The sequence below is a fragment of the Ahaetulla prasina genome, chromosome 2, assembly GCF_028640845.1.
Source record: "Ahaetulla prasina isolate Xishuangbanna chromosome 2, ASM2864084v1, whole genome shotgun sequence".
Lineage (NCBI taxonomy): Eukaryota > Metazoa > Chordata > Lepidosauria > Squamata > Colubridae > Ahaetulla > Ahaetulla prasina.
The window spans coordinates 222,393,279-222,407,601 of record NC_080540.1 but is presented as its reverse complement, the minus strand read 5'-3'; the positions used below and the strand labels follow the sequence as shown (position 1 = coordinate 222,407,601).

At 40.0% G+C, this 14,323-nt stretch overlaps 1 long non-coding RNA gene across 1 annotated transcript; it reads right to left on the bottom strand.

Moving 5' to 3' along the window:
- Window positions 1-4,763: 4,763 nt before the first annotated feature.
- Window positions 4,764-13,986, bottom strand: LOC131189941 (uncharacterized). The gene is made up of 3 exons (XR_009153164.1): window positions 13,942-13,986; window positions 10,331-10,808; window positions 4,764-4,921 (listed from the first exon to the last, which is right to left on the bottom strand). It is a non-coding gene; the product is annotated as an uncharacterized LOC131189941 (long non-coding RNA).
- Window positions 13,987-14,323: the final 337 nt, after the last annotated feature.

Below are 14,323 nucleotides of genomic sequence, written 5' to 3'. Positions count from 1 at the left end.
CCCCCTGTTTAGGCAGGAAACCCTACACCACTTCAGACAAATGGTTATCCAATGAATTCTTGTTGGAGAATTCACAACTTGTGGAGGCAACTTGTTCCACTGATTAATTGTTCTAACTGTCAGGAAATTCCTCCTTAATTCCAGGTTGCTTCTCTCCTTGATTAGTTTCAACCCATTGCTTCTTTTCCTGCCTTCAGGTGCTTTGGAGAATAGCTTGAGTCCCTCTTCTTTGTGGCAACCCCTGAGATATTGGAACACTGCTATCATGTCTTCCCTAGTCCTTCTTTTCATTAAACTAGATATATCGAGTTCCTGCAACCGTTCTTCATATGTTTTAGCCTCCAGTCCCTAATCATCTTTGTTGCTCTTCTCTGCACTCTTTCTAGAGTTTCCACATCTTTTTTACATCATGGCGACCAAAACTGGATGCTGTATTCCAAGTCTGGCCTTACCAAGGCATTATAAAGTGGTATTAACACTTCACGTGATCTTGATTCTATCCCTCTGTTTATGCAGCCTAGAAGTGGGTTGACTTTTTTGGCCAATTTAGGTGGGTTGGAGCAGGAAACATAACCAACATCTTTATGATCATGGATGCTTTCCTTGCTCTTTGTTAGGTTCACAACCAACTGATTATTTTGAAGAATATTGTAAGTAAAATTACAATTAAAGGGAAAGTTCCAACTGCTAATCTCTAAACTAAATTGCTCAATTCCTGGCAACTTCATGAGACATTTCCATGTGGGGTGTGTGTGTGTATGTGTGTATGTGTGTGTGTGTTTGTAAGAGCAGAATTGGTTTGCCATCATTTTCTAGGATGCTATGTGACTTGTCAATCCAGCCTACAACCTTAGGACATAACCTCATACTCTTAAAACTGATAATAAATTTCCATTACTTTTATATTTGTGTCATTTACTGTTTACTATTTATATCTTGTATAATCTGAGAACACTTTGCTTTCTGGTTTTCTTTCTTTCTTTCTTTCTTTCTACTGTATAACGGCAGTTTCTTGTGTGTGAGCTGTTTAAAGTTGTGATGCCTCACATAAAAGCCTTTGCAAACAAGCAAACAACTAAACACTGCAGTGCTTGTGCAATATATTTTCTTGACCTCTTTTACTGTTTATCAGATTCTATAACTTACCCTGCAATTTAAAGTTTTTAAATTTTAGATTTCTCCTAATCTTTAGTTATCTTCAATAAGCCTTAATTTTCATCAGGTAATCAGTTTAACAATACACAGGCATGCAACCCTCACAGTCTTGAAATATAGATATGCAAACAAACATTTGGTTCCCTGCTTGATTTTGGTTTTTTGCTGATTGGCTCCTGTGCCTCATTTCTCAATTAGTAATATACAGCAGCTTCTAGAATGATCTAACCATTGTTGTGTAACAACAGTATGGATAGGCTTGTATCTTTCAACAAGGCCTGAGAAATGCTTTGAAGATGCTATAAGTTACTAGTGAAGAAATGGACTGAAATCGGTACAATCAACACAAACCTTCTCATAGGAAATTTGTTACAAAAATTCTGCCAGGAAAATTTTACCAAATACTTATCATACGAAGATCTTCTATACAAAAAAAAAACACACAAACTGCAAACATCTGTCTATGGACGGACAAACATGATGTGATACCCAGACAAATATAACTTCCAAGACGTGCTGTGAGAGTCAGGTCTATTTTTCCATTGTCCAATGTGTCTTGTGCTCTGGTGTATCACACAGACTATTGAAATTCTTCTGTGGGAAAAAACAGGGTGGAGGCAGTGGTGGGATTCAAATAATTTAACAACCGGTTCTCTGCTCTAATGACTGGCTGAGTGGATATGGCCATGGTGGGCATGGCCAGGGGGCGTGACAGGCAGCATCCTTCCTCCTGCACCTCCCTGGGAGCAAAAACAGGCCGCGGGGGCCCGCACCACATTCCCCTGCACCCCATTTTGGGCCTAGTAGGCCTCCTGCAATCTCCTAGGAATGAAAACAGGCAGCACGGGGACTCCTGGAAGGGGCAGGGTAGGGTGCAGTCAGCCAGCAATTTAACTACCGGTTTGCCCACACCAGCCCGAACCAACTGAATCCCACCACTGGGTGGAGTGTCAAAGTCAGCAAGATGACAGGCACTTTTGAAGATGTGGTAATGTCACATGCATTCCAAAAGAGTGGGTTCTATCTGCCATCTTGCTAGTCATACAGTCCAGGTCATGCTTGAGAAGAGAACTGATGTAGCCACCCTAGGGTTTCTTTGCCCTCTCCAGAATTGTGTACTGATGGGGTTTTGAAGGTCAGAAATAACTACCAGCATTTTGAAAGTGAGCTGCCTCCTTTGTTATTGTCTTGGACTGTTTTTAAAGTGGAGGACAGAAAAGGAAGATACAGGTAGTCCTCGATTTAGAACAGTTCATGTAGTGACCATTCAAATTATAATGGCACTGAAAAAAGTGACTTATGACCATTTTTCATAGTTACTACCTTTGAAGCATTCCCATGATCATGTGATCAAAATTCAGATGCTTGGCAACTGGTTCATACTTATGACCAGTGCTGTGTCCCAACGTCTGACTCTGATTATAGAACACTGTTCAGTAGAGATTTTCCAATCTTTGTGTTTGAGAGGGAGAGAATTGCAGAATCTTTGGTTCCATATTCCCAAATAAAAGGAGAAATAACTTTTCCCCACTTTCTAAATAAAATAATCAGAATTTCTAAGGAAGATTAGTTAATTCTTTTAACCATCCCAATCTGGTAAATACTGTATTTTTCAGAATATAAGATGCACTTTTTCCCCCTAAAAGAGGGTGAAAATTTGGGTGCATCTTATACACCAAATTTATCCCCGCCCATTCGCCACCCCATCCAAAAAATGGGGTGCATGGAGGCAGCAAAAGGCTATGGCAATCCCTGCAGCCTGAAACAGCTGATCTTCGGGAGGCCAATCCAACCGACAATCAGCTGCTTGTACTAATTAGGCTGTGCTGAAGCTGAAATTGAAATAAGCTGTTTGCTGCAAGGAGGCAAATTGCTGGGATGCAGAGGCAGATATTTTTTTCTTGTTTTCCTCCCCAAAAATGGTAGGTGCATCTTACAGTCCGGAGCGTCTTATACGCCAAAAAATACAGTCTTATCTTTGCACACAAGCCCTATGTCCCTCAATCAGAAATTTGGCACTCTTTACCTACCTAAGGAAATCAGCTACCTTTGCAAATCTCATATGACTTGGTGATCCCTAAAAAGTGAAGTAGCAGGGTTTTGTTTTTGTTAAAAATAAGAAGGAGAAAATGTTTGTCTGCAGTTTCATCTCATAGTTAAAATGTACTAAAGCTACTGCTAGGCAGTGGGAGACAAATTTCAGTATCTGAAATCTCACCTGGTATTTGTGAAGTCAAACTGGACAGTTTCTGATTTAGGTTCACCTTCCAAATTGATTTAAGCTTAGAGCAAATCTGGTTGGTGTCTCTTGCTATTATTTTCTTTCAAAATGAATGTGCCTGGAATATTTATTTATTTATTTATTTATTTTTATTTATTTATTTTGTCAAACACAACAATATATATAAGTATAAGCATGAGATAACCACACAAAGTGAATACAACCAAAGGGAACATTAGGACAGGAACGGTAGGCACGCTGGTGCTCTTATGCACACCCCTTAATATGCTATCAGAATTTCTTGCAAAAATCAAATCCAGAAGCACACACAGAAAAACTGATTCATTAACTTCTCTATATTCATAATAACACATAAAGTATATTTACAATACCATCAGTGGTTCTTCAGCTCAGATCAGCAGACATGTTCACACATAGAGTATAGCAGAGACCAGTTAGTTTCATTTTCTCTGCACAGACTCAGAAGTTGCAGACTAAGACACGCCTTGGTTCCAGTCTGTCTCAGCTTCCAATTGGCTCCCAATAGTTGCAATGTCTATTCATTGGCTGACTTTGTTACCATGTCTTCTCAGTCATGAATATTCTGAAATATGCTTCTTAAAAATAAATCAGTATGTTGTTTTATGTAATCCACTTTGGAAATCTGAGCTTCTAGGGCATGGGTGGGCAACTATGGTCCCTTTACAACCTGTGGATTTCAACTCCCAGAATTCCTGCTGGTTCAGGGATTCTGGAAGTTGAAGTCCACAAGTTGTAAAGGGACTATAGTTGCCCACCCCTGTACTAACGGAATAAGACTATAGATATTTTACAGGAAGCCCTTGACTTACGGCTAGCCGTCTTTGCATATCCAAAAATATACTGCGGCAGTTCCTCATGCAAACATTGAACATGAAAGTCAGAAACTGAGGTAGTCAATGAAAACTCAGTTTTCAATTCATACATAATTCACTTCTCATCAGTTTCAAAATGAACTGAACCATTTTCTCCTTTTACAAAGGTAAAAGATGAACTGAACCATTTTCTCCTTTTACAAAGGTAAAAGAAAAAGGCGAAGATTCAGGTAGCAGTTTCAATACATGTGAAATAACTACAGGATCTGTTATGTTCTAAGAGAACAAAATAACAATCATAAACCCGAAATGCTATGTAAAGATAATATCTCTCTTCCTCCCTCTCTCTCTCTCTCTCTTTCTCTCGTTTTTTTGTCTTTCTCCCTCCCTCCCTCCCTCTTTCTTTCTCTCTCTTATGTTGATAAATTCCATATGTTAAAGATGTAGCCTCAGAGAACACACACATCTTCCACATACAACGGCAATGTCATGAGGTCATTGTCATTTATACATGGTTTATGGGTTACCTTTGGGCCATAGTTAGGTAGACATGAGGATGAACCCCTCAGCAACAAGAATGCTAGGATACAAAGCTTGTGCGCTGAAAAGCCTGATGTTGTCTCAACACATCTGGGGGGAGGAGGCAGGTCGTTGGCTGGGGAAGACTGCCATAGGCTAATGTATAGGATTTCTGCAAGAAAAAATAAATAAAAGTCACAGTTATATGTGATTAAATTGATAAAAGGAAGGTGATGCATATGAAATTGTCAGCAATTGGAACTATCTTTATGCAGTGGTTAGTGAGTCAGACAGAGCCATCAAAGGCCTTTTCACTTTACAGCTTCTACTCCTCTGGGGAATTCTACTTTCCAAGTTTATTGCTGATTTTATTTTCCTTTGTGGTTGGAAACCACACGTTGAAATGCAATCAACATTACATAAAACAACGCAGACCCAGCACAACAGCTTTTTACCCCGCCACTGTCCATCATACAAGGGGATATGATACAAATCAAGGAATCCTAATGCTGCATTCTGTTGAGAGTGTGCAATCAGGCAACTGGCCAGTTGTAAATCAGCCAAATAAACAGGAAAATATAGGATGATGTTTATGCTTTGGCGAGGAGCAGCATGCAGGGAAGGTAAGAGGCCTTTCTGAAGGAAAGGAGTAATAACTAGAGTCTATAATGGGGAATGTCTTACTAGAAACAAGCAAAATGAATGAGAGATACTGGATAAAAATATGTTGAACATACTGTATCAGTTTTTCAACAAAATGTGGTTTCAAACTAGGCAGCCCCTATGCTTAAATAAGGCGTTCTGCACAACAATTAGGCCTTTAAAAATCCTCATCCATTCTGAGAAACAACTTCGTGCTGCATCTAGAGCAGAGCAGGAAATATGACAAGACATCAAGCAATAGGGGGGAAAAAACCTTCCTCAATCAGATAAGATATAGAGTGTATGAATCAACTGTTTTTTTCAGAGGAAATACGGCTTATCAACCCAGAATGGCCAACTCACCATGGCCAATTCACCATGGCTAAGTATCCAGTAACAACTCGCCATGATCAACTCACTGAGGTCAACTTGTCATGGCTAACTCACAATGGCCAACTCACCACAACTCACAATTCAACAATTCAATTTAATTATTTATTTAAAATAATTTTTTAAAAATATTTTATTTTATTGTAATTCACATTTCATTTTATCCCTCCTTTTGGGTCCTTTCTTTAATGATTCTATTTCACTGTTTCTTCAATATTAGTGTAATTCTTGTCCTGCAGCGAGTTTTCCTACGATAAGTTGGCCCATAGTTAGTTAGCCATAGGAAGTTGGTCATGGCAAGTTGACTGTGACGAGCTGGCCATGGCAAGTTGGCCATAGCAAGTTGTCCTAGACTCCAATCAACCACTATATGACCACCTAACAAGAAATTGTCAAGCAGCAAATACTGATGAGCATGAAATGAGTATGGCGGTATCCATTGTATTGACTGTCTGTGATTTCTAAGGTATTTAAGAGAGCTTTCTTAGCACATCCAGACCCCTTGGTCAATAGGAGGAAAAAAACAGCTGAGGCAGAGCAAGCTCAGCTTGCTCACTTGTTTTGAGAATGGAGATTCCTTCTTTAGACATAGTATCTGGTGGTCTGTATACAAGAGTCTGCTGACTCTGGGACTGATAAAAATTAGAATGGAATCATTAGCATATTATGACCAGTCATTCCAAACACCCCAGCCCCAATTCACATAGATATGAATAAATCATGGGAATATGAGGAATATCAGAAACTGCTAAGATGAGAAATAAAAGAGATGGTTAAAGGTAAGTAAGTGGTCAGGATCTGGAACAATCAAAGGAAACAAGACGTAATATATTCCCAATAATAATACAACCAGTTGGATTCTAGGTGGCTCAGTGGCTAAGACACTGAGCTTATCGATCAGAAAGGTCAGCAGCTCAGCGATTCAAATCCCTAGTACATGTCTTCTGCGTGAGCAGGGAGTTGGACTTGATGATCTCCAAGGTCCCTTCCAACTCTGTTACTGTTAAAAAAAAGATAGAATGGATGCAATAAAGTTAAAGCAATCTAGGAAGAAATACAATCTTTGCAGATGTGAGAGCACTCAAGTCACCTAGGAGAAGAACCTAAAGCATCAAATTCAAAAGAAAATAATGGCAAACAATTTCTGCATTGTTGTCACCCATCTCCCCAAAATTGTATGGACCTGAATAAAACATTTAGCAATTTCATATGTCAAATGATATGATCTACAGGTTGGAAGACACTGCTGTAGTTACTGGATAAAATGGTGAACTTTGACAAATAGACAATTACTTGATACAGTGTTGAGCACATGAGATCATATGAAGGAGTGGCACTTCACTCATAAAGGACACTGTTAAGAATGTGCTTGGCTATAACCCAATGAATGACTAGAACTTATTTATTGGAAATAATATCTAGAGAACATCAATGTTACCTAGTATAAACCCATGCTACCATATTGGAAGATATAAGGAACTCTGTAGTAAATTGATTCATATGTTAAATACAGCTTAGGGAATGGATGTAATTGTACAGAGGGCTGATTGGGATGCAAGAATAATGCAAGAGATAGAATTTTGCAAAGAGAATTATGTGCTCATTACTAAACTGCTCAACAAGCAAAAAATAGCAAGGCTACGCATTTGGATTCCGGTGGCTACACAGCATTAGAATCAAAATGATCTTGTAGTAATAAAAAGAAAACCAAGAAGTACTGTACAAATTTGTCTACCAGGATACTTCTGCATGAAGATTATGATCACTACTTCCTAGTGTGAAGCATACAAGTTAAAGTCCAGAAAGACTGGGCCAAAGCACATATGCAGGTAATCCTCGATGTAAGACCACAATTGAGCCCATAATTACTGTTGCTAAATGAGGCATTTGTTCAGTGAGTTTTGCCCCATTTTACAACTTTTATTGCCACCGTTAAGTAAATCACTGCAGTTAATAAATTGGTAGAGCCACGGTGGCCAAGTGGTTAGAATGCAGTACTGCAGGCTACTTCTGCTGACTGCCGGCTGCCTTCAATTTGGCAGTTCAAATTTCACCAGGCTCAAGGTTGGCTCAGCCTTCCATCCTTCTGAGGTTGGTAAAATGAAGATCCAGATTGTTGGGGACAATATGCTGACTGTAAACTGCTTAGAGAGGACTGTAAAGTGGTATATAAGTCTAAGTGCTATTGCTATTGCTAGTAAACTGGCTGTTCAGTGAATCTAGCTTCTCCACTGACTTTGCTTGTCAGAAGGTCGCAAAACATAAATCACATAATCCTGGGATATAGCAAAGGTCATAAATATGACCCAGTTGCCACGCATGTGAATTTTGATCACATGATTGTGGGGAATGCTGCAAAGGTTCTCACAATGAAAAATGGTTATAAGTCACATTTTTCAGTGCCATTGAACGGTCTCTAAATGAACTGTTATAAGTCAGAGACTACCTGTACTCTGAATATAAGACACAGCTGTCAAACTCCCGGCCTACGGGCTGGATACATTACATGCTGGCCATGCCGATGCCCAATTTAGCGAAGGGGGAAAAAGCCCCAATACGTTCTGTGACAACGATGTCACAACATGAGTTTGACATCCCTGATATAAGATCAATATAAGAAATAAATTCAATACCCTTAATTAATGCCAAAGATAGCCTGAGGAGCTATGTGAAGAGATTAGATAATGGAAGAAGAAAATATTCACAACATTTCAAAGAAAAAATTTAAGAACAAGCTATTATGATAGCCAGGAAAAATGGAGAATGAAAGCCTTGGGCAACAAGAATAATATAGAACGATTGAATGTGGGTTTTCAATATTCAAGGGGGAAAAAGTAAAAAAAAAAAGGTATATCAGTAAAAAAATGCCAACGAATAGAAGAAAATAATGATAAAAGAGAAGGAGAGAAAATTTTCAGAGAAATCATAAGAAAATGTATGCCTTAGATAGGTCTATTCATATGTTGCAATAGAAGGGCTCTAATACAGACAAAGTTTTAAAAATGGAAAGACTATTACTGAACTCTGTTTAAATAGAATAATTAAGTAACAGAAGTAACTCCACCATAAAGTAATGTATGAAAAGCAACAGACCTTCCAATTGTTCTCCTGTTATTGTGTCCTATGAAATCTTGATACTTTCTGAGCTTGATTGCTTGCAGGCATTTCCTTACCTTTAAAAATATTTAAAAGAACTCATTACACAAGTGAAGATCAGGGTTAACGTATGGAAATCAAAAGTTTAAATTTGAATTTAAAGTGAACGAATAGCAATTTAAAAAATAGATGATTTTCCAGTAGCAAAATACGACTATGAAGGCTGGACATTGAGAAACAACACGAAAAGGAATGCCTTTGAACTCTATCAATTGCAGATCGTTACTGAGAGTGCTGTGGATTGCAAGAAGAAACCAGTAACCCAGTTCTGGACAAAAGATTAACTGCTCTCTTGAAATAATAATCACCAAGTGGAAACTTCCTTACACTGATAATCAGGGGATGTGATTCAACTGGATGGTGGACTATCAAAAACTGTTACACTTGGTTAGTTTTAGGGATGTAGAAAGGGGAAACAACAGATAAAGTGGTGAATCTAGAAATCTCTGTAATGCCCATACATTACAGATAATTTGGATAATTTCCAGGGCAGGATGAGGTGGCAGGCATTTTTCACATATGGTTTCCGGAGGTGGGATCCAATTCAATACCACATGGCTAGCTAACAACCTAACTAACCAAATGTTTGGACATTCTATTCTGTAGTCACTCAACTACTGTATCTTTATCAATAACTGTGTATCTACAGTCAGAGAATTACTAGTGATACGTGAATATGTACGAATGGGCCTTAGTTCAGGATAATGGAGATCCAGTGTGGTAGAATCAGGGGTAAAATGCTCCCGGTTTGGACCGGATCGCATGATCTGGTAGCGATGGCGGTGGGTGGTTCGGAGAACCGGTAGCAAAAATCCCTGCCCCCCACCTATGCCCAGCTGAGCCGTGCGATCATCAGAGATTTTTTTTTTACTGTTAAAAGCATTTTTTCTTTGGCCGAAAAATGCTTTTAAAAGTAAAAAAAAAAGCCTCTGATGAGCACGTAACTCAGCTGGGATCGTCAGAGGCTTTTAAAAGCATTTTTTTCTGCAACCTCTTCGGCTGAAGAGGTTGTTAAAAATGCTTTTAAAAGGCTCCAGCAATCCCAGCTGATCCTCTTCGGCTAAAGAGGTTGTAGAACAAATGTTTTTAAAAGTAAAAAAAAAAAGTTGGCCACGCCCACCCAGTCACATTACCCCACCACCACCAAGCCACGCCCACAGAACCAGTAGTAACAAATTTTACATTTCACCACTGGGTAGAATGGATAATGTGTTAAATCTAGGATAGCCAAATTCTAGTTCTTTCTTGGCCACAGAAGTTCACTGGATTACTGAGAGAATTACTTTCTCCATCCAAACAATTCTACAAGGTGTTTGGGAGAAAAACTGAAGGTACCAATAATAGGTACACTACTGAGAACTCTTGAAGTAAAGCAGTAGTGGGTTCCACTTACCTTCGCTACCGGTTCAGAACTGTGAGCACGTGCAACGCTTCTGTGCATGCGCAGAACCTTCTGTGATGACATCCGTGATGTCTGTGGTGACATCCGGGCGGGTGGGAGGAGCCTCTGCCGCCGCCACTACCAGTTCACCCAAACTGGGATGAACTGGTAGAAACCCACTACTGGAGTAAAGGCAAATATCCACCCTTTGAGGTAGAAGAGGTCAAGAAATAACAGAATAACAGGGATACCTTGGAGGTCTTCTAGTCCAAGCCATTGTGGTAGAAGGTTAACTGAGAATGAAGGTTAAACTCTCCTCATTTCCAATTATCTGACTACTGGATTTCGTTGGGAAAATTGTGTTTTGTCCCACCCCATGAGCTGAAGGTTCTTCCCCATTTCTCTCTGATGGCATCTACCATCCAACATGTTGGCTAAGAAGAAGACTGCCATACATTTGGCTATGCAGATCGCATCACGCAGAAGTCACCTGAAAGGGATACAAGCAAATCCAAGAAAAAGTCACTAAGGATTCCTCAGCATGGACTCTTCTAACTATAGACTCTAAGTAGAATCAGATGTGAGTGACTTTATCCATAAAATATGATGCTAATAATTTACAACAGGCTCACATATTCTAAGCATGATATTCAAGTCCTAATAGTACTTTTATTACTCAGAACAGCTCAGTGATGATTCACATCCCAGTGATAATAGGAGGAAGAAACTTTTTTTAAAAAAAATCTTCAGTGTCATACCCAGAAGATGCTCTCCAGAGCTCAATCACATTTCACCCCAATAAGTCTTAAACTATTTCAGGAAATTCCCTCCCTCAGCACACACACATGCCTTAACCATTCCAATCTCTCTGAAAAACTGGAAACAGAATAGGTTCCTCTTTTCACCAGAGAGTAATTTTTATAGGGGGGGGGAGCTTTAATGAGGAATCAAGAATACTTTGAGCAATTGGGCAGGAATGTTGCTAGCAGAGGAACAAGGAAGACACATTTCAAGATTTGGACCCAGAAACAATGTGCATTTGGGCTTGGTTTCTCCAATGCTTTTTTCCCCAAGTGTAAAGGTTTTATTTTCCTAACATTTTTTTTCCTTCGACCCACTCATATGTACTAAGCATTAAATAAGCATGACCTCTTTGATTTAAGAAACAGACTTAGTAGGTGGTTCCTTTTTTTTTTAACTTAAAGTAGCTTAACACAAAAACTCACAACATAATCCTTTAAAAAGTAATAATAGAAGTACTCTAGTTCAGGGGTCTCCAACCTTGGCAATTTTAAGCCTGGCGGACTTCAACCCCCAGAATCCCCCAGCCTACTGGCTGGGGAATTCTGGGAGTTGAAGTCTGCCAGGTTTAAAGTTGCCAAGGTTGGAGACCCCTGCTCTAGCTGGACAGAGAATTATTTGAACCCAAAGACAAGCCCCGGAGGGAAAACCCTCCCACTCGCAGAGTTGCAGAAGGTGACTAAGTTTTCCCTCAGCAACGCAAACTTTGCTCACACTTCTCAGCTTGCCAATAATCGTTCTTCTCGGTAAACCTTTCAGCTTCTCTGAGAGTGCTGAGGGACACCTCAAAAACGGAGAGGTGTGAAAAGCCAAGATCTCCCTTTGCGATCTCTGTGCGCATCATTCAAACGTAGCAAACGGTGCGCTCTTCTCATATACATCTGGCTCATCAAGTTCTCAGACAATACAGAAAGCAGCGGCAGGAAGGGTAAGGGAAAATGTTTTCCAATTTGTCAGCAACTTTCAGCATCATTAGCTTCTATATCAGATTTGCAGCCATTCAAAATGCATCAAGAGGCGAGGCCGGAAGAGCTAAGTATCTTTTACTGGAATCCAGGGTCTGCCTGGAGATGAAATTGGATTAGCTCCCTGGAATTGGGGAGGGCTTACATTACCACAGGGGGCTACCTGTCTCGAGCCTTAACAAGGAACAATTTTGCCAGCATATGGCATGACAATGGATTAGTCATCAAGTGCTATTAATCCTAATACATCCGCTTTCAACCTTAGAGCCTTGTTAAGTGAAGCGAGTGGGGTGGAGGGACGGCAATCTCCAACGTGTCAGGTGAAGCTCAAGGTAAGGTGGCCATGTAGTGATGGGCTTCCATCTGGCATTTCTCCTTTGTGAAATTCAACCAGAAGGTGTTCTAATGAGCCTTTTATAGCAGGCGCCACCTGCTACTGATCTGCCTCTCCCTGCAAAGGGATAATTGAAGGCTGGTTTTACACAACGACTTGAATCTTAACCTTGGGGACTCATCAAGCCTTGCAAATCCTTGTGGGATATTATCATTCCAAAATGGCATTTCTTGGCTTTGGCTTGGGAGTGAAGGAGGTTATTTGTGGTTGGTTAATTGCAACCAGTTCTTTGGTAGCTTCCCCTTTTCCACATGGATTAATAAGTGCATCATCTCAAAATTAATCATCTAGGCTGATGGCAACCATATGTCTTAGTTCAGTTTCCTTGCTTGTGCGTGGAACAGCAAATGTGCCATTGCCAGGCAAACTCTGGAAGATTTATTCCTCCATGTTTCGGTGGTTCATAATTCGGGGGTTGTTGATATTTTAATAATGCTGCATTTTTGAAACGGCTAGGAAAACAACAAAAACTCAAGATTGATGAGTGAGTGCATTCATCTGAACATTAAAAGCAATGCCAGCCAATCTAACATCTTTTTATAATGTCAAAGATAATTAATTTACTTGGCTTCTTCGATAATATATCATGTTCCTGGTAAATTTGGGACCCCATCTATGCTTCTGCTGCTTTCTGAGGCTTGGTAGGTAGCACAAACGAAATTCACTGGAAATCTCCAATCAGACCCAGTCTGGTGCCTCCAGATGCATTCCTGCATTGGGTCATTTATCATTTGAGGCCCAAGAGATACAGCATGGAAAGCTCCACTACAACATCCAAACTCTGGTAGACAAGGCTGATAAATACAAAGACTGGGGATCATTTATCAATCAAACTAGAAAGGGGAGGAAGCAGAATAGTTTACCCATTTCTTACCCACTTACAAATTCCGACTGTAGACCAAAAGTATTGCTCACAGGGTGAAACATTTGTATTTTGGTTTTTATTTAGAATAAAGAATGGGAGGTTCAGCACCAAACTGGAATCTCATTGCACTGGGACATACGATTCTCTACTTTTTCCTTCCAACTGTAGCATACAAAACTTATTAGTGATTTTTCATTTGTTCTTGCTGTTGTTGTTTTACTCTTGGGGGATACAGTATATTTTTAATTTGGATTGGAAACCCTCAAAGACATATGAGAACACATTATTTCATATAACATTGCATCCTATTTTTGCTTAGGGTCTTTGTCTCTAAATCTTAGCTTTTTGATAGATGCAAGGCAGAGATGGTATTCAGCAGGTTCTGACCAGTTCTGGAGAACCAGTATCAGAAATTTTGAGTAGTTCGGAGAACTGGTAAAAACCACCTCTGACCATGTATTCTCTGCCTCCCGAGTCCCAGCTGATCGGGAGGGAATGGGGATTTTGCAGTATCCTTCCCCTGCCACGCCCACCAAGCCACACCACGCCCACCAAGCCACGCCCACAGAACCAGTAGTAAAAAAAAATTGAATCTCACCACTGACGCAAGGATCGTTTTCAGCTATCAACAAGCAAAACTGATAAAGGAGGAAGCATGAGAGCTGTCAATCCCACACTGGAGAAAAAAGGCATTCTAAAGTCATCTGCCCACTTCTTCTACAGACATCCAATCACTGTTGTGCCAAATGATCAGTATTCACAACAGGCTTGGTGAGATTATGAAGGTGATGTAAGTCACTTCCAGGTTTGTTAAAGGCATTCTGGCATTCGCCCAAAGCAACACGGCTTCAAGAGGAAACCATTTCATTTAACTAGCCTACGCAGATAGTCCTCCATTTACAACAGTTCATTTAGTGACCATTCAAATTTACAACGGCACTGTCGTGTCCCCCTCCCCCTCCGACAACCGGGTCTAGGAA